We start from the raw sequence: 25,326 nt of genomic DNA on the forward strand, positions 1-25,326 counted from the left end.
CTGGCTTATTTCACTTAATATCATTTTTTCCAGTCTTTCCATTTCTTCAGGAATAGTGTAATGCCATTCTTTCAAATGGAAGCACAGAATTCTATCAATACAAGAGAATTGAAAACCTAGAAATGAATCCACTCCTACAGGCACATAATCTTTAATAAGGGAGCCAGAAACACAGGATGGATGAAAGACAGCCTCTTCAAGAAATTGTGCTGGTAGAATTGGCTTTATTCAGAAAACTGAAGTTAGATCCTTATATATCCCCCTGCACCAGAATTTATGCCAAATGGATCGCAGACCTCAATGTAAGTCCAGATACCTTGAGAATGTTACAGGAAGAGTTAGAGGAAACCCGAGGGCTACTTGGCACAGGTCACAACGTCCAAAGTAAGCCTGGATAAATGAGATTACATCAAACCAAATCAATCATTTGTCAGACTCAAAAGCCATGAAGAAAAAAGAGATAGTGTTGCACAGATTTATTAGGGAGCAAACCTACCGATGAGAGTCTCAGCCAATGCTAAACCCTTACTGCATTTTCTAACTAGGTTATTTATTATGGTTTTACATGAATACAAGTGTTTTCTGATGGGCATTAGTAAGAAAACAACTAATGCTAAAACACAGATAACATGTAGAATGAGTTGTAGCTGGAGAAAGGGCGAGATTAAGGCAGGGGGGTGTAGTTCAAAGACTTGGTTTGGTGGCAGCTAAGTAATGTAAAGCTGCACAAAGGAAGAGGTGTAAAGCAGGAGTTGTTATAAACAAAAGCAGTGGTCTTAAGCCACAAAATAAGGACCCCAGTCTGTGTGAACAAAACAGTCTCTAACATGAGATTCTTTTTAAATTAACAAGAACGATTTTAGATTTTTACAGAATTGGGAAGGTGCATAGTCACAGGCAATGTCTGGTATGTCAGGTAATCCAGTCCGCTCTTTCAAATGTTACCCAATAGCCAGGTTTCAATTGAAATGACTACAATGAGATTGTACAAATGAGACTGTGAGTTTTCCCTCTCATGAATCAAAATTCTGTCAAATGATTTCTGTCTTCCAGATGTTTGCATAACATTTCTCATGATCTTTTCTACTATTTTGTCTTCAGTATTGATGTTCATAATATTTTTTGTAGTTGTCTTGTGTGTGTATGACATTTCTAGGGCTTGAACTCAATGTTTATTGTATCCCTTGTATTTTTTTTGTTCATGGCTGATGACAATCTATTCCTTGAGCCACATCTTCACCTTCTGCTTCTTGTCTATTTAGACTGACATTTAACCCAAATCTTCAGGTCTTAGCCTCCTGAGTTTCTAGGATTCTACACATGAGCCGCAAACACCAAGTTTTACTTTACCATTATTTTAATTATGTGTTAGAAGAAAGTGGAAGCATATTTGTGTTAAGTGTGCAATTTTCAAATATAAGTTTGAATCAACTTGATATAATGTAGCTGTTATCAATTTTAAGTTAAATCAATGAATATTCCACATTCCCAAAGAAATATAATTGGAAACAAAAGGCATAATTTTTTTCTTAAAACAAGTAATGGAACCATGAATTCCTTTCACTTTACAAATCATGTTTTATATAACTTTAATTAGCAGACTTCCATGAATATAAATAAATCTACTTATTGTATACCACAAGATGTAAAATTATAGTTAAGAGTAGATATTTCATCAGAGCCAGAAGATAAGGTTTTGAGCATTCTCACTAAAAAGAAATGTTATACAACATATACATGAATGGGATTACCATTGAAGAACTTCATAAATATGTAAAAACTACTTGAGTAGCTAGGTGCTAGCGGCTCATGCTTGTAATCTTAGCTACTAAGGAGGCTGAGAGCTGAGAATCATGGTTCAAAGCCAGCCTAGACAGGAAAGACCATGAGACTCTTATCTCCAATGAGCCACCAGAAAACTGGCAGTTGCTCAAGTCAGAGAGCACTAGTTTTGAGCTGAAGAGATGAGGGACAATGTCCAGGCCCAGATTGCAAGCCCCAATGACCGAAAAAAAATTTAAAAAGTTAAAAATAAACATATTTTGACATACATATTAAAATATATTCTAAAAAATTTAATTTCCTTTTTCAGGTTTTTAAAGTTTTCATCATAGAGGTCCTTCACTTCTTTGGTTAAGTTAATCCCTAGGAATTTTGTTTTTTGTGGGCTATTACAAATGGAGTTGCTTTCCTAATTTCAGCCACACTTTTCTCATTGTTGGCATACAGAAAATCCATTGATTTTTGAGGGTTAATTTTATACCCTGCTACTTTGCCAAAGTTTTGAATCAGCTTGAGTAATTTGGGAGTGTAGTCTATGGGATACTTTAAATGCAAGATCATGTCATCTGCAAAGGGAGAGTTTTATTTCTTCTTTCCCTATCTGGATCCCCTTTACGTCTGCAACATGTCTTATTGCTGTAGCTAGGCATTCTAATAGTAGGTTGAATAGAAGTGGAGAGTGTGGACATGCTCCTGGATTGGAAACATTAACATCGTGAAAATGGCAATATTTCCCAAGGCTATCTACAAATTCAATGCGATGCCTATCAAAATTTCAACCTCATTCTTAAATAGAAGAGGCAATCCAAAAATTCATATGGAACAATAAAAGACCCAGAATAGCATAAACGCTCCTCAACGGAAAAAACACTGCTGGAGGAATATCAATACCAAATTTCAAACTCTACTATAAAGCCATAGTAAGCAAAACAGCTTGGTACTGGCACAAAAACAGACCTCAGGAACAATGGAATAGAATTGAAAACCCAGAAATGAATCTACAGACCTATAGCCATCTAATAGTTGATAAGGGAGCAAACAAAATAGAATGGAAGAAAGACAGCCTCTTCGGTAAATGGTGCTGGCAAAATTGGTTAACTACTTGTAGAAAACTAAAGCTGGATCCTTATATATCACCCTGGACCAGAATCAACTCCAAATGGATCAAAGACCTCGGAGTAAAAGCAGACACTCTAAAAACATTACAGGATGGAATAGGAGAAACCCTAGGTCTCCTTGGCTCAGGCCGAAATTTTCTTAATAGAGACCCGGAAACACAACAAATCAAAGAAAGGTTGGACAAATGGGATTGCATGAAGTTGCAGAGCTTCTGCATGGAAAAGGACATAGCTAGCAAGATTAATAGAAAGCCCACACATTGGGAGAAGATCTTCACTAGCCATACAACGGACAAGGGTCTCATTTCTATAATATACTTGAAACTCAAAAAATTAAATCCCCCAACAACAAATCCTCAAAGAAACAACTGCCCAATAAATAAGTGGGCTAATTACTTAAAGAGAAACTTCTCTGAGGAAGAAAGAAGGATGGCCAATAGACAAATGAAGAAATGCTCAACCTCCCTAGCCATAAAGAAATGCAAATCAAAACAACATTGAGATACCACCTCACTCCAGTTAGAATGGCAAAAATCAAGAACTCTAACAACAGATGCTGGAGGGGATGTGGACAGAAGGGAACCTTACTGCATTGTTGGTGGGAGTTTAAACTTATCCAAACTCTTTGGAAAGTATTATGGAGGTTCCTCAAATGACTCCACATAGAGCTCCCCTATGACTCAGCAGTCCCACTTTTGGGCATTTACCAAATGTTTACAAACAAGACCACACTAAAGCTACCAGCACAACTATGTTTATTGCAGCATTATTTACCATAGCTAAGATATGAAACCAACCCAGATGCACCTCAGTAGAAGAATGGATCAAGAAAATGTGGTGTATATACACAATGAAATTCTATGCCTCCATCAGAAAGAATGAAATTGCCCCATTTGTTAGGAAATGGAAAGACTTGGAAAAAATTATATTAAGTGAAGTAAGCCAAGCCCAAAGAAACATAGGTCCCATGATTTTCCTTATTTACAATATCTAGTATATGTATGAGTCAAGCAAAAAAGGTCAGATAAGGTGATATTAGGAAAATGAACCCTAAGATATGTATTTTAAATGTTTTTTTCTTTCATGCATTTATTTCTAACGCAATTATAAGATTATTTCTTTGTTGCTTTGTATGTCCCTCCCCCACAGTATAACCACTGCTTTCACTGTATTTGATGTCGGTATAATTTGTGGAGGGGAAGGGGAAAAACAAGTCGTTTAAATAAGGATACATATGGACCTGTTGCAACAATGAGAAGTAAAAGTTTTCATGTAGAAAACGAACTTTACAACTTGGGGTGGGGAGGATTGGGTTGGGAGGGAGGGAGTATGCGAAGGGATGGGAAGGTTAAACAAAGGAGGAGGCTACAATGATAAGAAATGTACTCACTATCTTGCCCATGTAATTGTAACCCCTCTACAATATTAAACTAAGATAACAAAAAAAGAGAAAAAATATTCTAAAAATTCAAATCTTCACTAGATATAATCGTTTATATAAATGTAGAGCAGTGTTTTCTGGTTTTAGTTGTCATTGAATCAATTGTGTAAATCACACATTTCTCACTCAATTCATATTTGTATGTTTATACACTTATATGCCATAAGTATAATTAACTGATAAGCGATAGGCAGTGCTGTTTTATTAATCTCCCTAGGGTTTCTAACATTAACCCTTCTACCCTAAAATCGATATGCCTTCAAACTTTGTAAAAAGTTTCATCTCATTAGATCAGAAAATTATAAGCCATAATCATTGTTTGGAACAAGTGCAACATTTTACATGCATTTCACTTAGTTTAAGAACCAAAACATTCAAGTCATCTTAACCATACCAGTAATAGCAAAATGTCTTCTGAGCTTTTCTGTCTCTTAAGAGATGAAAATCTTTAATTATACATCTTTTTTTCTGTCCAACACCTTATATCTTAGGAAGATGTTTTTGTGTAACCTTGTGTTCCTGATTAGAAGACCGGAACAAAAGCAATAATGAAAATAGCCAAGGAAAATACTTGAAAACAATTTAAAAAGCAATCGCACACACTGCTGTTTTCACCGGTTTCAATGAGAATATGTGTTAAAGTTTCATGCTTTTTATTATCATTCAAAGAGCAATAATTAAACTTGAATTAGCAATGAAGAAGAGAAAAGAAAACTTCGTTTGAAAACAGCTTGACTGAACAGCCAACATAAGCATAATGAATTTATATCGTTTTTCTGTGTTGTTGCCAAAATAATAGAGAGCAACACCCAAAAGCAGGAAAGTAACTAAGCCAAAGCAATAATGTTTTGCTATAAAATAATTGTGAAGTTCTGACTCTTTCAAAGTCAGGCTTGCAAAGAGGAAAAGTGTATTTGATTTAGTGTGAATGATAAAAATTATAAAATTCCTTTATTAATGTTTTACATATCTTGACTAGGATTTCTCATGTTGGAGAAGAGGAAAGGTATGTAAAAGTTCAAGATTGTTTGACTATTCCCCAAGATCATTCTTATTTATCAGCTATAGCAACACAAGTAGCTTTGGTTACTCTTAGAATCATGCTTGTTTACATTTAGAAGCTTTATTAGTTGCTGGGTTATAACTGCAACCCTTGAGTATTAATAAAAAGTCCTTTCCTAAGTGAGGAAAGTTGCAGTGAAAAGAAACATAAAATATCAAAGACTTAGCATAGTGGAAACTATTTTCTAGCTATATCACAATCTGTAGGTGTAGATTTTGTTTCACATTGTTCGAGAGGACCCATTTTTGTTATCTTCTTTTTCAACATCTAGTGATCCTATAACATTCTATGACATCCTGGGAATCTATATCTTCACTGAATTCTCTAATTTCTGTTGGAAAGTTAGGAAGAATAGGAAATTGAGTTTTTCTTTCTGTCATCATATTTTGTATTACATTACACACTATAACTCAAAATGACATAAATTTTCTTTATAATATTAGGAGACAGATTTCATTTCCATATTCTTATGCTAGTCTTCTACATAAGTTTGGTAGTTAGTAATCCCAAAATGTGAAAATAAAGTTAGGGAGCTTCTTATTTAGATATTATTTAGAATTTCAAGACTTCATTAATGAAGGCCCTTAGTGTCACGACCACCTCGACCAGCAAGGAAGACGCGACCCGGGATTCTTCTCAATGCGGTTTATTCAGGAACCTTGTAACAAGCTTCTCTCCCACTTCTCTCCTGCCCGCTTCTTCCTGGTTCTTCCTGCTTCTCCTTTCCCTCCGCCCCCGTGCTCCGGTTATAAGCCTCCTTGATGGCCAATCCCGAAGCGCCACATGGCATGTACCAATAGGGCTGCAAACACGGAAGCAAACTAGGAGCCAAGTCATAGCCACATAAGGAGTTGTTTTTACAGAGAGCACTCGTCACTGGGAAGATGGAAGGGGGGAGCCAGTGCCATCTTACCAAGGAGCTACAATGTTGCTTTTGCAGCTGCGCCATCTTTGGTCAAGGCTCCCGCAGCTCTCCACACCTTAGTAGTATTTACATCATACACGTGTACAAAGCCAGTGGCAACTTTTTCTTATTCTCAGAAACTAGGACATGTGGTGTCCTTGTAGTTGCATTAGGAAAAGGCCGAAATTTAGTTAGTTTACAAAACCAAATCTCCTGCAAAAAATTTCTACAAATTAATTGGCTTGAATAATGCATATTTTCATTTTACACTTCTAAAGGACAGAAATCTAAAAGAAATCTCACTAGATTAAAATCAAGCCGTCTACAGAGCTAAAATAGTTTTCAGATGGTTCTAGTGGAAAAATCATTTACTTCCTGTTCTGCTTTCAACAAACTTCAGAATCTGGGTGGTTTTCCGTTATCTTCTAATGTAGCATCTTTACATCTTTCTGATGGTTCTTACCTAATAATGTCCCTTTGAACTACAGCTGGGACTTTTAAGTACCCATTTGACTATACTTTCCCCATCTGATAATTATTCAAATTTGTGTTCCTTGGGTAATGAAAGGTGATTGTTTTACAAAATTATATATAAAATGTAAATCTACATTTGAGGGACTAGATATATGGGGACTATGTATATTTTGGGAAGGTATTTTACTGCCTACTACAATGAGTGTGTAAGCATTCTTTCTACTATCACCTGTTATCCTTTCATTAATTTTGAACAACATATTTCTTCAATGAAATATAACTAGAAAAAATTTAGTTCCTGAAAGCATTTAATCCTGATTAAAACATTGTCATGTACAAGAAATCTTAAATGCTAAAGAGCAGCTCTTGAAACAGTTCTGGAACTATCACTTTTTATACACTTTGCTTTAAAATCTCTTTTCAAGAGCATTTGATTGTTATTATTTTGGAATTATGGTTAATATTTATTTGACTGCTATTTTTAAAGAACGCACCACCCAATACTGGTTCTTTACTTCTAACATTTTTGGGTCTAATCTAGTTTTGAAAGAAACACAGTTATTTCAATTACATGAACTGCTTGTTGAAGTTGAATCAGTGTGGAGAAGAAAAGAAGAAAAAAGATGTCTCTGTGTGTATGTCACATTAAAAATGTATCTAAAAGCTATGTATCTTAAAATCATCTATTTTTCATTATGTTTAGATTCTCATAAAATTTAGCCTCTCAACTCACACAATGTTAATGCAGTCTTATTTCATACCTCCTAAAAGCAAACGACAAATTACTATTTATTTTAGAAATATTCTTTTTAATTTTTAAAATTTATTTATTTAAAAAACTATATTTTTAAAAAGTTAGCCAATACAAATGGTGTATTAGTTATTTAGAGTCATGTTCAGACTCTATGATGGAAGCCAGAAAGGGAAAATAGTCATGTTTTTATTCTTCCTTTTGCCACTCTGATTTACTTCATCTATTTCTGAAAGAATGAAATTCTGGCTTTGAAGCCTTTTGCTTGATATCCACAATGTGACATTCTTCCTTTATTAATAGGAGAATTTGGAGAAAGGATGAGAATTCACACTAGAAAAAGGAGAAGAGCAAAAGAGAAGGTGAAATCTAGATATTTTGTTCTTCCTCATCTCAATCACAAGGTCTGGATAATGATTGTGGATATTAGAAACAGTAGTCTAAAGCGATTAAACACATTTATAAAAAAGTTAGCCTCACAAGTGATCACATAGATAATGCTTATTTATTAAAAAATGTAATAGCATCAAACAGGAAGTGTTATCTATTTGTTTAGTATTTATTTAGTATTTGTTAAATTTTGGTGTGCTGTAGTCAACTATCATAAAGGTATACAAGAATGGTGAGACACTAATATCTTAATATCATATGCTAATATTAGCTTAATTCTTGCTGTGTTTGAGTTTTGCCTCAATTTAACATGCTATATTCTCCCAGTATATAAGTTGAAAAGATTCCCTCTGTATATATGCTATTTTTATAGCTAAGCGAAAAGAAGTTAGTTCTTAGAGACAAGGGGATAGAAATCTTCCCCTAGAAATAACCTTTGACCACTTCTGGTTCATTTTTGTAAGCTTAAGTATGTCACATGACCCATCTTGACATTGCAGAGTAGAGGTAAATCTCACCTACAGGAAGCTGATGCAGGACAGAATAATATGCCAAGGTATTCAACACTTGAGATAAAGAAGAAAAAGAAGAGAATATAATACAATCAATCATACTTGCCATCACATGTCTTTGCAGGAAGGAAGGTATTATGTACCTTTGTTTCTAAACCTACTGATATCTTCAAATTATGTCTTTTATCCTTGGATATTACTAGAATTAGAGAACATTTTGATACTGAGACAGCATAAAATGTCAAAGAAATCTGGAGTAATCATTTTAATATTATATTTTTGTTTTGATAGGAACAATACTTTATACTTTCTTACCTAGTCTCTTTTGTTTCCAGAACTGGATTTTGTTAATATATGTGACTATCCACCAGAAGAAATATCTTCATTTATCTGCATCTTGTGCAGATAGCATAGTCAATTATATGTATTGCGAATTCATCAGTAGCACTTTTTAAAAATGCAAAAAATGTGAACAGGGAGCCAATATACATATTTTCCCACCTTTAACTTCCACATCCTCCTTCTTCCTTCCTTGGAATCAAACTCAATCAATAAAAGGCTGAGATATTTGGCTCTTTTTTATTTTTATATTGTGAAAATACTGTACAGAGGGGTTACAATGACATGGGCAAGATAATGAGTATATTTCTTATCAAGCATTGTAGCCTCCTTCTTTGTTTCCCCTTCCCATCCCTTCCCATCCTCCCCCAGCCCCCCACCCAATCCTTTCCACCACCCCACACCAAAGTGGTAAAGTTCATTTTCGACATAACAACTTGTACATCTCATTATTGCAAAGGGCCCAGCTGTATCCCTAGTTAAACGATTTGATTTTGCCCTTCACCTTCACAAATTATACCAACATAAAATACAGTGAAAACAAAGGTTATGCTGTGGGGGAGCGACATACAAAGCAACATAGAAATCAACTTATAAATATGTTAGAAACAATTGTGTGAAAGGAATAAAAAAACATTTAAATACTTATCTTGGGGTCCATTCCCCTAACATCAAGAAAATGTGGTATATATGCACAATGGAATTCTATGCCTCTATCAGAAAGAATGGCACTTGTTAGGAAATGGAAAGAATTGGAAAAAAAATTATATTAAGTAAAGTAAGCCAGGCCCAAAGAAATATAGGTCCCATGGTTTCCCTTATTTGCAACAACTAGTATTTGTCTGAGTCAAGCAAAAAAGTTCAGATAAGTTGATGTTAGGGAAATGAACCCTAAGATATGTATTCAAATGTTTTTTTTAACTTCATGCCATTGTTTCTGACACATTTATAAGATTATTTCTTTGTTGTTTTGTATGTCCCTCGTCCAGAGTATAACCCCTGCTTTCACTGTATTTGATGTCAGCATAATTTGTAGAGGGGAAGGGGAAAAACAAATCGTTTGGCTCTTGACCTTGAAAGTGAAGCAGAATGTTTTGGATGTCGGAGATGAATGTTAAATGTTTTTTTTTTTTTTTCCCCCATAATAATGTTACATGAAACGGCCTTATGAGTCCTGCATTTCTTAACACTGTACTTCCTTAGTGATGTGATAGGAATGTCAACACTGGACTTAGCATTGGTTTCCACTTCCTTTCTACCATCCAGTCTAAATTAAAATAATGGAATGAAAAAGTAATGCCATCTTAAGAAAGTCATTTAAGGCTATGAGAATGTGGCTTCATGGCAGAGATTGCTTATCATGCATGAAACCCTGGGTTCAATTCCTCAGTACCACATAAACAGAAAAAGAAGTGGTGATGCACCTCAAGTTGTAGAGTGCTAGACTTGAGCAAAAAAACTGAAAAGCTCCGGGACAGTTCCATGGTCCTGAGTTCAAGTCCCAGGACTGGCAAAAAAAGTCATTTAGCTAGTAAATGACAAATAAAGAAAGTATACTTGAAATATATAATTGTTCTTCCCAACTATGTCTAACAATCGTCCTTAATTCATATACTTTACCTATATTAGAATACTGTGTTGAAAACAAAACAAAAAAAGGTTTGCTAATAGGTCACGGCAGTTAATGTTAGGAATGTGCTTAGATATCAGGTTAGGATTAATCCTGGAAATTTAAAGATTCCAGGCTTCTGAATGGTCACTGCTAATAACAATGAGGATAGTCTAAGTGAGATTTGGAAAACTTTTTGTTCAGTTATGGCACCAAAAACACAGGCTAATTAATAGTTTTGACAGAAGTGAAGAAATAACTCCAGATGGAAGAAATAAATGATAATAATAAATAATTATACCGGAAAATGTTCTAGGGAACCAGTTTTGGTTATTGAAGAACTAGTTATCAACTATGCTTATTCTTCATTGCCTTTAGCATTCTAATCTCTTAGGCTAGTTCTTAATCTCTGTGGGATAAGTTGTATCTATTTCTATGTTGTTTTTTCATACCGGATCTTCTTTGCTTTCTAAAAATCTGTCTTTCTCTATTTCTCTATTAACAATTATTGATACTAAGTCCACATTCGCAGACAGCAGAGGATGCTAATGTAAGAGTCCCATAACTCATGAGTCATTAATGTAACAACATGGAAAAGGAGGACATATTTATTGCTACCTCAATTTTTCTGAAAACCTGCAATGTCACATCATTTGATTCAAATTTCCATTCTTTGTCCACATAGTGTCATTAAGTGCACATAAATGCAAATATGAGCCGTGTGTTGGTGGTTCACGCCTGTAATCCTAGCTACTCAGGAGGTTGAGACAAGAGGATTGTAGATCAAACCAGCCTGGTCAGCAAAGTCCATGAGACTCTTATATTCAATTAACCGCCAGAAACTCAGAAGTGGTGTTGTAGCTAAAGTGGTAAAACACTCAACTGGAGCTGAAGAGCTGAGGGACATTGCCCAGAATCAGAGTCCAAGCCTCACGACCAATAAACAAAAGTGCAAATATGACATTAAGGTTCCCCAAAAAGAACTACAAAGTCAATAGCAATCTTCCCAAGCAGAAAAAATAATTCCAAAATGATTCAGTGTACCTACTTTTGCTGTTATTTGTCATGGCTTCTTTGTTGGACATATTCTCTTCTTTTAAAAATTGTCAAATATTAGCTTTATAATAAACTTCATCTAATATTTCTCAAATGAGAAGTCCATATAGTTGATGTCACTTGGCTTTCTTACTATCACAGTTCAAAGCCAACCGTGGCAAAAGAAGTCTGTCAAATTCTTATCTCTAATTAAACACCAAATAAAAAAACAGAAGTGGAGTTTTTGTTGAAGCAATAGTGTACAGCTTTGGGGTCGGGGGGGAGGAAAGACAATTGTTCAGGGACAGTGTCCAGCCTCTGAGTTCAAGCCCCAGAACCAGCACAAACTAAACAAACAAACAAAAAATAACTCCACATATTTTTTTGGGACCATCGTTTACACTGTTTGAGAAGAGGCTCTTTTTGCTGATCATACACGCTGCATCCTGCTTTTTGGAATCTTTATTGCTATGGCAAACTCAGGACCAGATTAAAGGAATGGATAAAGGACTTCTGCAACAAGACAATCATGCCAGGAGTGAAATATCCATGCATAAGACATTTTAAAACCTCCATGTCTTTCTTTCTTTGCAGTAGAACACTTTAAAACAAAGTTATTTCGTTTTTTTCTATGCTGGCCTGCGAATGGCATATTGTTTCTTTTTGTAATACTCTTAACTAGAAGTTTACAGAAAAGTTTTATATGAGTAAAGAACACACTCAAAAAAGTCAGGGACAGATTTTCCTTCCAGCCTTGGATTCTTTTCTTGTTCAGTAAAAAGAACAGCACAAATTATCTTGAACTTTGTCATTTCTCTATGTTCAATTCCTGTCTTGGAATCATTTACCACTGTCCATAACAGTTCCTTCCATCTACTTCCAATAACAATCTATGGTGCTACTCCCAGTAAAAATGAATATTTTCTGGCTTCATGGAAATAGCACAAGTACATCTTTGGACATGAGGTAACATGTGTTTCAGAAACAACTTAGAAATGAGAAAATATGGCATTTACATGGCTTATAAAAATTATCCATGTCCATATCGCCATAGAAGATGATGTTAACTGAAATGAATCCCAAGATAGGGACACAACATTTTTTGCTTTCTTGCTATTTTTTAATGTATCTAACATGTACTATGTCTTTTTTTGTGTGTGGGGGGGTGTTCCGGTGGTGGGTCCTCAACTCTGGGCCTGGGCGCTGTCCCTCAGCTTTCCAACTCAAGGCTAGCATTGTACCACTTGAGCCACAGCACCACTTTCGGCTTTTTTCTTTTTGGTTCTGTGGTTCTGAGGAACCAAACCCAGGGCTTCATGCATGCAAGGCAAGCACTATACCACTGAACCACCTTCCCAGCCCTACTATGTCGTTTGTTTGCTTCTGTTCTATTTTCATCCTCCACGGTATTTTTTCACTGTATTTGAGTTTGGTGATCTGCTTCTTGCACATACATTTTCCTAATGTGGGGATGGAAAGGGAAATATCAAAATGCTGAAACAAGGATAAAGTATGATCCATTGTAACAATAAGATGAACAAGACACCATGTAGAGAACAAACTTTACAACTTGGGGAGGGGAGGAAGGAGCTGGGGAGGGGGAGAGAAAAGGGATGGCAAGGGACAAATAAAAGAGGAGCTAACAATGCTCATTAGATAATGTACTCATTAGCTTACTTATGTAACTAACCCACAATAAAAATCATGAAAGAAAACATTATCCTGGAGTACATTAAGTATAAATTTCCTAAATGCTCTGTAAATTAAGCCCAATTTTAATTGGGAAGAAGGTTCTCAGAAACATTTTTTTGTGAGTGTGGGTGTTGTTCATTCTTTCCCAAGTGTACATAGGTTAACATTAGGAGAAACAATAGGAATAATAGAAGAAAGAGAAGTTCTGTGTTTAAGTATAATGGTTCAAAACACTATAGAAGTCTCTGCAAATAAGACAACTTTGAAACAATAAGGCCAAGGCCAATATGTCGATCTATGAGTGTGATATAGAGAAAGCATTACTACTAAGTAGAACATGACGTATGAGGCTCTTTCATCTCTTTCATCATGGTAGCTAATTATGTAAATTAGTGAAAATTACAGTGGAAGTATAATTTCGGTTCCTAGCAAGTCAGATATAAGAGCATGGACATAACTGGAAAAAAAGGCCATGTTGAGAGAGCAAGAATGATACTAGCAATGAACTGGTGGCTAAGATCACTTTTCTTTTTCTTTTTTTCTTTCTTTTCCTTTCTCTCTCTTTTTTATGGTAGTGGGGCTTAAACTCTGGACTTAGGAACTGTCCCTCTGCTATTCAGCTCAAGGCTAGTGCTCTACCACTTGAGCCACAGTGCCATTTCAGGATTCTGGTAGTTAATTGGTGAAAAGAGTCTATGGGACTTTCCTAGCTGGGCTGGCTTTGAACCCCATCCTCAGATCTCACTGCCACCAGGCTTAAGATCACATTTTTAACAGTGTACACATAGGATATGTAATGTGTATGTTCATCTATCTTTATATGTATTCTTGAGTTAAAAATTTGGGCTACAGCTCAGACTTTATACTCACAAAAATGTTTGTCGTTTAAAAGTTGATACTCCTGGAGAAATAAAACCTAAGAATGTAAAGGAGTCTGGGAAGTTCAGTTTATATCCAGCCTGAGAAGAACAGGCTTTGAGACACTACCTATAATTATCCAGGCAAAAGCTGAATTGGAAGAAGGGCTCAGGAGATGGAATACCAGTCATGAGCAAGATGGCTGAATAAGAGATTGAGGCTTTTGCATACATACATACAAACATACATATACACATACACTCAGAGGCACTTATATGTGCACAAACAAATGCACAAATGAAACAACTCTCAGAATATGTAGAAAAGTTAGAAAACAATAGAAAATATTTCCTGAGTAAGACTAGAATCAAGTGATAATTTTTAATATTAGAAATTATTCAAGTGAATTTTCTTCAAAAATATTTGAGACTATTACATAGGTAGGGACTAGAGATAGTAAGAGAGTCAAGTAATCATTATTAATGGGATCAGATCCATGGAGGAATGAATCAGAGACCCCTGAAGGTGCATCTGGAAATGTTCATATCCTGTGTCAAATGTTAGAACATCTTTCAAAACTGTACATAAACAGTCTGAGCAGTCAGTCTCATGGATAACATCATCAGAGAAGTTCAGAATTGCTAGTCTGTATCTAGATTAAATAAACCAACAAACCATGGTAAGACAATGTGATACAAGACAAAAATTCTAGCACTGAGACTAAGACAGGAGATTAGAGAGCGGAATTACATAGCAATACCTTCCCTGGACCAGGTAGCATAATTTTGTCTCAATAAAACAAACCAAACAACAAGAAAGGAATACACAGTTTGAAGTTTGGGCTAATTTTGTCACTATGTTTTGAGATGTCAACTTTCCTATTGACATGCAACTCATATATAATCCTCAGTTGTGTTTTAAATGCTCTTTGCATTACAGAACATTCCCAGATGTAAAACGGCTCATGATTCCCAACGAAAAATTTGAAAAAGTAAGCATCATTCTGTTGGATTCTAAAGAAATGATGAAGGATTACAAAAGCTTAAGCCTGGAGAAATAGCAAAGTTCATCTAATGTAGGACTTAGTAGACCTGGTTAAATTAGAATTTAGATTTAAAATAATGTTTTTGGTTTGTAATTTCATATTCTATAGGATATTACAAAATGCTTTTCAAGTAGATGATTTAATCTCGTCCCTGGCCTCTGTCTCCTGAAGGCTTCTGGGTATTGACAGGAAAGTTCATTCATATCTGTCCCCAGAGGCCTCCTCCCTTCCCAGCATGTAGGGGCATGCCCCAGCCATCACGCTGGGCCCAGAACTGGCTCCAGAGCCAGACCAACCCATCCCTCCTTCTCTCCTTGTGCCAGGACTCGTGTGGGAGTTAGAGTCCACCTGGCCTTCTGGAGCTGTCCCACTCTCATGGGCTGACATGGGGAGGAGGAAGTGTTGCTGGGTCCTCAGCCTGGAGGTCTTACCTGGGGTACCAGGGCTGCAAAAGGTCTACTGGGAACAAAGCACTGGTTTGTGGGTCTTACATGGGATCGGAACAGCAGCAGGAAAAATGGGGTGGGACCAGGCTCAGGAAACAGATGTCAGCAAGCCTGAAAGGGCAGGGCCCTGGCACGAGTCTGTCCTGCCTGTGATGCAGGTGGGAGCAGTAGGATGTGGGTGGGCCCAGTCAGGCCCCTGCATCTGTTCTGCCCTGAATCCAGGGGATGGCGGGAGACCTAAAGGGTGAGTCCTGCCCAAGGTGCAGGTACTGGTGGGCAAACCGATGGGATGGGGCCCTAGTTCGTGTGCTGCCCAAGGCACACCTGCGAGAGAGTCCCATGGCAGAAACCGCCCCAAGCACCTCTGCTGGCAGGTGAGCTAGGAGGTGGAGCCCTGGGGCTGGTCTTGTCAAATGATGCTGGTGCCTGCAGGCAAGAATGGATAGGTGGAGCCCAAGTGCCATCAGGTGCCAGCCAAGGGGTGGAGCCCCATGCTGTCTCCTCCAAGGCAGGGGATTCCGGAGGCTGAACTAGGGGGTGGAGCCCAGGTGTAGTTGCCGGTCCCTCCTAAGACACCTTTGCTTGTGAGTGAATTGAGGGGCAGAGCCCTGGTGCAGGTCCTGCCCCAGGCAGGGGGTGCAGGCAGGCAATATTAGGAACAGAGCCCCAGTGCCAGCGGGCTACATAAGGGGCAGATCCCTAATGCGGGTCCCGCCCTAGGCAGCCGAAGGGGCAGATTCCAGGTGTGAACCTCCTCAAAAGCGCTGGTGCTGGTGCTGGCAGGCGAACTAAGGGGCGGAACCCTTGTGCAGGTCTCATTTACTGGGCAGTGCAGGAGTGTGAATGAATGGGCAGAGCCAAAGCGTGGATGTTGTCAAAAGGGCCGCTACTGGTTGGCAGTCTGAGGGGAGGAGCCCCAGTGCTGATGTCGCACAAGGCACCACCACCATCAAATGATTAAGGGGCAGAGCGCACCGGCCGTCTCTCCAGGTTGCCAATACTGGGGGCTGAGCCAAGGGGCAGAGCCCTGATGAAGGTGTCACCCAAAGCACCTCTGCCTGCAGCCGAACAGAGGGGCAGAGCTCGGGTGTTAGTCCCACCCAAGGAGCCGGTACTGGCCATTGAACGGAGGGGTGGTGCAGGTCTCGCCCAAGGGTCAAGCCCCAGTGAGGGTCCTGACCTAATGCAGGGAGCAGGGGTGGTGGTGACCTAATGCGGGGAGTCGGGGGTTGGTCTTGTCAAAGGCCTGGGGACTGGTGGGCAAACCAAGTGATGGAGCCTCCCTGCAGTTCTGTCAGAAAATTAGAAAACAAGATAAACTTGAAAGGTTCATGGAACAGGGACTTTGAAGCCCCGACTGGATTCAAACCGCGATCCTCTCCATGTCAGCTTCCTGAGTAACAGTTTGGGTAGCAGGCCTGAGCAGGTTCAAATGTCTGTCCATACTACCACTTCTTTGAACTCCACTCCACTCCTGGAACCCCCCAAATGTGCATGACACCAGGGCCTGGGTCCTGGGACTATGCGCCTCTCTCCTCTCTCTACGTATATTCGCATCAATATATTTGCCATATGTGTATGTATTTATACATGCACTTTTTCTGTACTGGACTTTTTTGACTTTGGTCATGCAGACTATAAATACACACGAGTATATATACACACACACATTCATGCATTTTGTCTCTGATGAATGATAGAAAAGTGAGGTTGCCCAACATTAGTAAGCTAGGACCTGACTTGGGTAGGGCTTTTCTCCCATAGAAACTCTGTAGGGGACTCAGGTTTCTCCTGAGATCTAAAGCTTTGAGACTCTAAATATTGACAGGGAGAGACTCCAAGATGAATGTGGACCTAGATCTTCTCTTGGTTCCATAATTAGGGCGTCAGATGGCATTTTGAGCAGGTTGCCTGCACCTGCACTAACCACTAATCCCAGTTCAGAGGAGAGAAGGCACCCAGACCTGGTTTGTATGAGTTCCCCCTTCCCCTCACCCCACACATTGGCCCCTTTCAGTGGCCAGGTCAAGTGGGTGCATTCCTTTACATCGGTGGTAGGAGGTCAGGGGTGGGGATCTATGAGGAATGTGCCTTTCCCCTCCAGTGACCTGAGCCCTGTGGCCAGCTGTGGGCTTCCGAACAGGACTGAGAAGGGCTAACACAAAGGGTCTTGCTCCTTGAGTCCTTCCTTCAGCCAACGAGACCTGTTTCCTTCCATGCTAGCAAGCCAACTGAATCACTTCTGGAAGAAACCCCTTAGCAGACAGTCTAGGATAGGGGCTTAGTTCCTTCTGGAAGAGAAAGACCAGCATATTGGAACACTCCAACTGGAAAGGCAAATGATAGAGAGATCCAGGCACCAGTTCTCGTTTGGAAGGAAGGAGGAGTTTACACACCAGAGATGTTGGAGGTCTTCTCTCCTTCTCTAAGAGTCCTTAGTGTTAGGATGGAATGGGATTGTATGAAGCCAAGTCTGACACATCTCTGAGAGGCCATGAATGACTGAAATCAGGAATGGCAATCTCTAATTTCTGGGCAGGGTGTGTGTGTCTCAGCACCTCATTCTGCACAGACCCCCATGGATAGTTCTTCACTGGCCTCTCAAACTCTTCCACATGGTGATGCCGTGTTTGCCTACTGCTCCCGTGCATGTATCAATCCCATAACAAGTAGCCTTAACTGGAGAAACATGAGGCATCATGAGACCAGGAGGTGGTTCATGGTTTCTGAGCCAAGAAAGGATTTTAAGCTGAGTAAACACAGCCAGGAAGTCTGGATATGAACACATATGTTCTCATGAGTTCATGTGCACGTGTGCACATGTGCTAAGTACTTGGACTTGAACTGAGGGTCTGGATGCTGTCCCTGAGCTCTTTTGCTCAAGGCTGGCATTCTAACACTTGAGTGATACCTCCCTCCACCTTTGGCGGCATATATATGTATATATGTATATGTATATGTATATATACATATACATATATACATATATATATATGCCAAAGGTGGAGGGAGGTATCACTCAAGTGTTAGAATATATATATGCCAATATATATACTTGGTGCTTCATTGAAGAAGAAATACTTGTGAACTTCATTCCCTGGCTGGATTTGAACCATGATGCTCAGATCTCAGCCTGCTCACTAGCTGGGTATTACAGACACGAATCATCGGTGCCAGGCCACGTACATACGTTATAAGGGAGAAGCTGGTGGCCCACTGAAAAGATGCGGTTCAGGAACAGAAAGCTGAAATGGGATGTGCAGCCTAGTAGAGTACATGGGAGAATGTTCTAGTCTAGACACCAGGCACAGATAGGGAACAGGCCCTCTTAGAACACTTGAGAGGAGCTTAGGGTTGGCTCAAATGGCATTGACCATGCACTACACACCAGCAGTCTGGTGAATGCAAGAATACTGAAGAGGTAGGCCTTTGGAATGAAAGCCCTGATGTAGGAGACACAGGAGGGTGGGGCTCTAGAGTACCAGGCAAGGCTTCTGGGGGGACCAAAGGGAAAAAGTCCCAGCCACTAGGGCAGGAGGGACTTTTCTGCCAGGGGCCTAAAGGTGCTTGCTTTTGAATTTCCGCCCTGTAAGCCACATCCCCAATACATCTTCTCAGCCAACGTGTCTGCCAATCTGTGTGACTGCTGATCATGGTTGTCACTCTGGTTGACTGTCATGTCTTTTTGACTGTTCAGGTAGATGAGCCTTAGGTGTTAGCTGCAGGTCCTTAAGCTTCCTAGCTGAGCTTGGTCTTACACGAACAAGGTTGGCACTGACTGGCAGTGTACCTGGCGGAAGCATAGCCCCCCCCCTAGGGAGATATAGAGAGGAGGTAGTGGCCTTCAAATGGTTTCTGGGGGATCTGCCTGGCTGTCTTCCCAGAGCCCACTGGGCCCACTGTCACCAAGAAAAGGTATCTTACTTCCCTCTCTCCTTCTTGAATTTTCTGGGGCTCTCTGAATCTTTCATGACATACACCTCTGCCATCTCTTGCTCTGTTTGTCTCTCCACCTAATTGTTTCTGATTGGTCGGACAATGCTTTTTCTCTCACTGCTCTGGCTGTCTTTGTCTTTGTCTCCCTGTCTGAATGCCTATCCATCTATCAACGAATGTTTTTTGTCTGTTCTCCTCTAATTGTGTCCCATCCATCTTGCTCCTGGGCCTCTGTCCTGTCTAGTTCAGTATGTGTCAGGGTGTGTGTGCGTGTGTGTGTGTGTGTGTGTGTGTGTGTGTGTGTGTGTGTATGTGTGTGTGTGTGTGTGTGTATTTTTCCCTCGTCTTTCTCTGTCCCCTCTCTGGGTGCTTGTCTGTCTCTTTCTGACCTCTGATGGGGCCCCACCTCCATGCCGACCTTGCCTTTAGCCCCCTATCAGGGTCTACAATGAATCCTAAATTGCCAGAGACCCGCATTCCAGGTATTCATTGGAGCCCAAGTCTGGCCTGTACAAATCATTGGCCGCCTCCTGGAGATTCTGGGTCAGCAAGGCCAGCTGGAATTAAGGTATCCCTGGGTCTTGGGGTGGGGCTTAGTCATGGGATGTCCTGTCCTTTCCTCAGCTGGATTTTTGGCTGTGCAGCCCTCCCAGCAGGCTGGCAGTGGAGTGGGGGAAGGCAGGGGAATTGCCAGGGGCTCTGGTCAACTCGATCTTGATAGCTGACTGAAGGCCACCCAAGCAAGTAGGATCCGGGGCTACATGGGAGGTGAGGCTAAGGTGGCTTGGAAGTGTATCCATAGGTGTCTAGGAAATGTCAGCATACCTTATCACAGGCAAGTCTTTCTCCTGGTCCCAGCTGGGCCTCTCAGGTCCTTCTAGGCATTTCCAGATGCCCAGAATACAGAGGCACAGACTTTAGATTCCAGGGCCATTGAACTGGGGAATGAGAGAGTGGTATGGACAATTCCTTAATTTTCTGGGGCATTAGCCTTGACCTGGTTATGCTCTCCTTGTGTATGCTCACTTCTTAACACAGTGCTGGCTACACACCAGCCACTTCTGGCAGTGCTATGGAAGTGAGATCTAGGGTAACTGAAGTCTGGATTTATGGCCTGATTGGGGGTGGGGTGGAGGCAAAGGGTGTATTAAAAAAAAAATCTTAGAGCTGGAACTCAGGATCGAGGCACTGTCCCTGAGCTTCCTTTGCTCAAAGCTAACACTCTACCACTTGAATCACAGCTCACCTTTCATCTTTTTAGTAGTTTAGTAGAGAGAAGAGTCTCACATACTTTCCTGCCTAAGCTGGCTTCAAGTTGCCATCCTAAGAGTGTAGTTTCTTGAGTAGCTAGGATTGCTTGTTTGACCACTTGGCACCTACTAAGGATGTTTGTGTGTGTGTGTGTGTGTGTGTGTGTGTGTGTGTGTGTGTGTGTGTGTGTGTGTGTGTGTGTGTGTGTTTAGTGGGGCTTGAACTCAGAGAGTAGGTGGGTATCCTTTAGCTTGTTTGCACAAGGATGTTGCTGTACCACTTGAACTACAGTAGCTCTGCTTCCCACCTTTTTGATGATTTATTGGAGATAAGAGTCTGCCCAGGCTAGCTATGAATCTTGATGGATCCTCAGGTGTAAGCCTTGGATAGCTAGGATTATAGGCATGAACCACTGGCACCCAGCTGCAAGGATGTCTTTTCATCCTCTCTTCTGTTCTAACAGCTGTCTACTTGCCCTGGCCTAGATCATGTGTGGTTATGTTTCATCTGAAGCCTGGGGTAGGAGGGGTAGCTGCAGATGGGTGCTCAGCTTGGAGAAAGGTAGTTTGTTTTAGCCAAGAAGGAAAGCTTGGCCAGATATTAATAGCTCATATTCTTATATTCCTAGCTCCTCAGGAGGCTGAGATGTGAGGATTGCCATTCAGAGGCAGCCCAGCTAGAAAAGTCTGTGAGACTCCATTTTGCAAATAATCACCTGAAAGCTGGAAGAAAAGCTGTGGCTCAAGTGGTAGAGTGCTAGCCTTGAACAAAAAACTATGGGACAGAGCTCAGGCCCTGAGTTTAAGCCCTAGTACCAAGATGTGTGCACACGCACACACACACACACACACACACACACACACACACACACACACACACACACACACACACACACACACACGCAGAGGAAGGTAGTAATTATGAGCTGAGCTAGAACTGTGGGCAGTCCTGAGGCATAGACATAGTAAAAACTCTCAAGGCAAATCAAGTAGTTTCTCCCTATTCTTCTTGGGCTGAGGGTTCTGGGCCATGGCAGTTAGTGCCATGGAACCTGCCCCTCCATCCATGCATGGGGCCACAGGACCAAGGGAAGGACACTATGGATGCTCCTTTGTAGTCGGCCCACGATTGCAGACCTTCATATACCCCCAAGCACTGGTGAGGAAAGCAGGGCTCTGAGCCCTGGGACTCCAGATATAGCCACTGCTACAACAACAGCCAGCTGGCTTTAGATTCCTGAGCCTACAAGTCTATCATGAGCCCAACTCAACATCCGCTCAAGGTGTGCCTGATGATTCACACTGTTATGATACTCATGTGAGTGGGTGTTATCTGCTGTGCCATTTTGCAGCCCTTGCCCCTCCTGGCCCAGAACTATGATCTGAGACGTCAATTGCATGGTCTGATGCACACTGCACCCATGACAGATGCCATTCTGATGACCCGACCGATGACCTCCGTACCCCAGGGCTCGATCCTTCTCTGATGCTGTGGCCTGCTCTATAGGAAAAGGCCTCAGAAGAGGCTGCACTGAAGACTTGTAAGACACCAAGACATTGGGAGATCCTCAGGGGCCCACTGGAATATACTCTGCCTAGAGTCACAGAGTGAGGTCCAAGAAGGCCAGGTGTTGGTCATGGGGCTTGAACGCTGGTCCTGGGTGCTGTCCCCCAGCTCTTCAGCTTACCATTTGAGTTACAGGGCCAATTCCGGTATTCAGGACATTCCTTTTAGATCATAGTCTCCCAGAATTCCTGCCTGGGGTTGGTTTTGAACCACGATCCTCATATCTCAGCTTCCTGAGGAACTAGGAGGAGAGGTGTGAGTCACTAGCACCTGGCTGATCTGACATTTCAGGAGTTCCTGAAAGTTTTATTTTATTTATTAGGTGTCAATGCTGGGCTTGAACTCAGGGTCTGGCCTCTGGTCTCTTAACTTTTTCTGTCAAAGCTGGCACTCTACCATTTGAGCCACAGCTCCATTTCTGGCTTTTGGTAGTTCATCGGCAAGAAGAGTCTCACTAACTTTTCTCACCTGAGCTGACTTGACCCATGATCTCTGATCTCAGTCTTCTGAGTAGCTAGGATTTACAGGGGTTGAGCCACTTCTGGCATTGTGTTAGAAGCTTTTCTTAAGCAAGCATTCTTCCCTGTGTTTACTTTGAATCCTCCATGCAAAGGAGGCCTGAGGGTCAGGAGGTGTGAAAAATAAGCTTCCAGCCACAGGAAATGGCTGGGGTCCATGGTGAAAAACCAAGCTAATCTTCCCCCAGGCCCATTCTGGTACCCCAACATTTTCCCTACCTGTGTCTCAACAAACCTTGACCCAGCCTTGAATGTTCTGCCAGAATGTCTGAAGCCACAGAACCTTCATTCCACCTACACCACTTGCTCCATACGAAACCTAAGGACCCTTGTCCATCCATGATGGACCTTCTGGCTGAGACTCTCTGTCCCATTCCACGCCTTAGAACTCTTGTGGAATTTTGCCATTGGTTATATCACCTCCTGGAGCAAGTCGTTCCTTCCCTTCTACCTCTTTTTTTTTTTAAATATTGAGTTGCTATAGACAGAACTTTGTGCAGGGTGACTGGCAAATGCTCTATCTTGGTGTGTTGTGTGTGTGTGTGTGTGTGTGTGTGTGTGTGTGTGTGTGTGTATGTGTGCGTGCATGCGCATGCACAGGTGTGAGCATGCGCTTGTGTGTGTGCCAGTCCTGATGTTTGAATTTATGGCCTGGACATTGTCCTATCCCTGAGCTTTTGTGCTCAAGGCTACACTCTTCTACTAGAACCACTGCTCTAATTCTCGGTTTTTGGCTGTTTAATTGGAGAAAAATGTCTCATATAGACTTTTCAGATATCAGCCTCCTGAGTAGCTAAGATTACAGGGGTGAGCCAGCAGCATCTGCCTTCTACCTTACCTCTTACCTATAACCTCGGCCCTCCTCTGTGTCCCAGAAGAATATGTCTCACCAGACTCACTTTTTTTTTCTTTTTGCCAGTCTTGGGGCTTGAACTCAGGGTCTGGGTATGTTCCTGAGCTTCTTTTGCTCAAGGCTAGCACTCTCTCACTTAAGCCACAGTGCCACTTTTGGCTTTTTCTGTTTCTGTGGTACTGAGGAATGGAACTCAGGGCTTCGTGCGAGCTATGTAAGCATTCTACCACTAAGCCATATTCGCAGCCCAAGGTTCACTTCTAACAGGAGTTATGAGGGTGGGATTTATTGACTTACCCCTTTTGGCATAGAAATCGCTGATTATTTCATGTCTATGCCAAGATTTGGGACGAGCCTTTGACTTGGCAATGAGGAATGATAGACGAGTGATAGCCACCAGGCCCCAGAGCTCTAGGCTCACATCCTACAGAGGGATAGAGACTATGGAGAGAGAACCTTGGACCACTCCTACAGCTTAGGGACTGTGGACTCTCTGGAGGCAGTGGCTGGCTGCAAAGTGTCCCAATGGGATGCCTCAGCCAGAACATTATGCACCCGTTGCACACACTAGCCCAGGCAAAGCCTTCAAGGCTTCAGTTATTAAATGGCAGAGGGTGCTTTGTTCAAGCTGCCAGCTCACACTTAGTACTCTATGAGGGCTTGTCCCAGTTTGCCCAGGTTGGGGCGGCTGGGCAAGGGCAACCTGCTGAATGCCCATCATCCATACAGCGATCCATTCATGGAGTTATTGCAGCCTTTTTGGGGGAGGGCATGTACACTGTTGTACTATGATCCTAGCTGTTCTTGAGTTCCTTTTTCTCAAGGGTAGCGCTCTGCCCTCGAGTCACAGCCCCATTCATGTTTATTTTTATGGTGATCTCTTAGAAAGAAGAGTGTCCTAGACTTTCCCGCCCCAGCTGAATTTAAATTGACATTTTCTACATCTCAGCATCCTGAGGAGCTAGGGTTATAGGCAGGAGCCACTGGCACCTTACTTTCTTCTTGTTGTTCTTTTTTCAATCATAACAGTCTGAAATTTTCAATACGTCATTCCAATGGTTTGCATTCAAAGTAAACTACCCAGGCCTGGAGTTCGAATTCTAGGACTGCCACCCTCAAATGGAGGTAGATCCTGACAAACTCATTCCTGTTCATGTGAATGCTAATGGAATGTTATAAAAGTAATAAATATGCCATTGATTCATGATTCTATTTTAGAATGCCACACAAAAAATTTTGGATTTATGTTTTCCATTCTAGCACCATGGTATGATTAAGGATACTGAAGAATTTTTGATTAATATTTTTATAAGTATTCAACAGTGATATTTCATTAAATGGAGGCATAATTTAATAACTAATAATTGGTAATAATATATATATAATTTAATTTCCTCACAGTGCCTCTCTTTGTGTGTATATATATATATATATCAATGTACGCATGTCTCTATCTATATCTATCTATCTATCTATCTATCTATCTATCTATCTATCTATCTATCTATCTATCTATCTATCTATCTATCTATCTATCTATCTAAGTATCAGGCACTCCTGTGGCTTGATCACAGGTCCTCAGAACTTCCTGGCAGCTCAGTTTGCCAGAGGCTGGTCTGCTAAGACTGTGACCCCATTTATGAATTGGGCATTCTAGGCTGTGAATTGAAATCCCAGAATGGCCAAAAATTTATTCATGCAGTAAGAAGACAATATTAGCACATTGTTTTCCTTTTCTGTGAA

The sequence above is a fragment of the Dipodomys merriami genome, unplaced genomic scaffold (assembly GCF_024711535.1).
Source record: "Dipodomys merriami isolate MVZ:Mamm:240054 unplaced genomic scaffold, mDipMer1.0.p SCAF_46, whole genome shotgun sequence".
Classification (NCBI taxonomy): Eukaryota; Metazoa; Chordata; class Mammalia; order Rodentia; family Heteromyidae; genus Dipodomys; species Dipodomys merriami.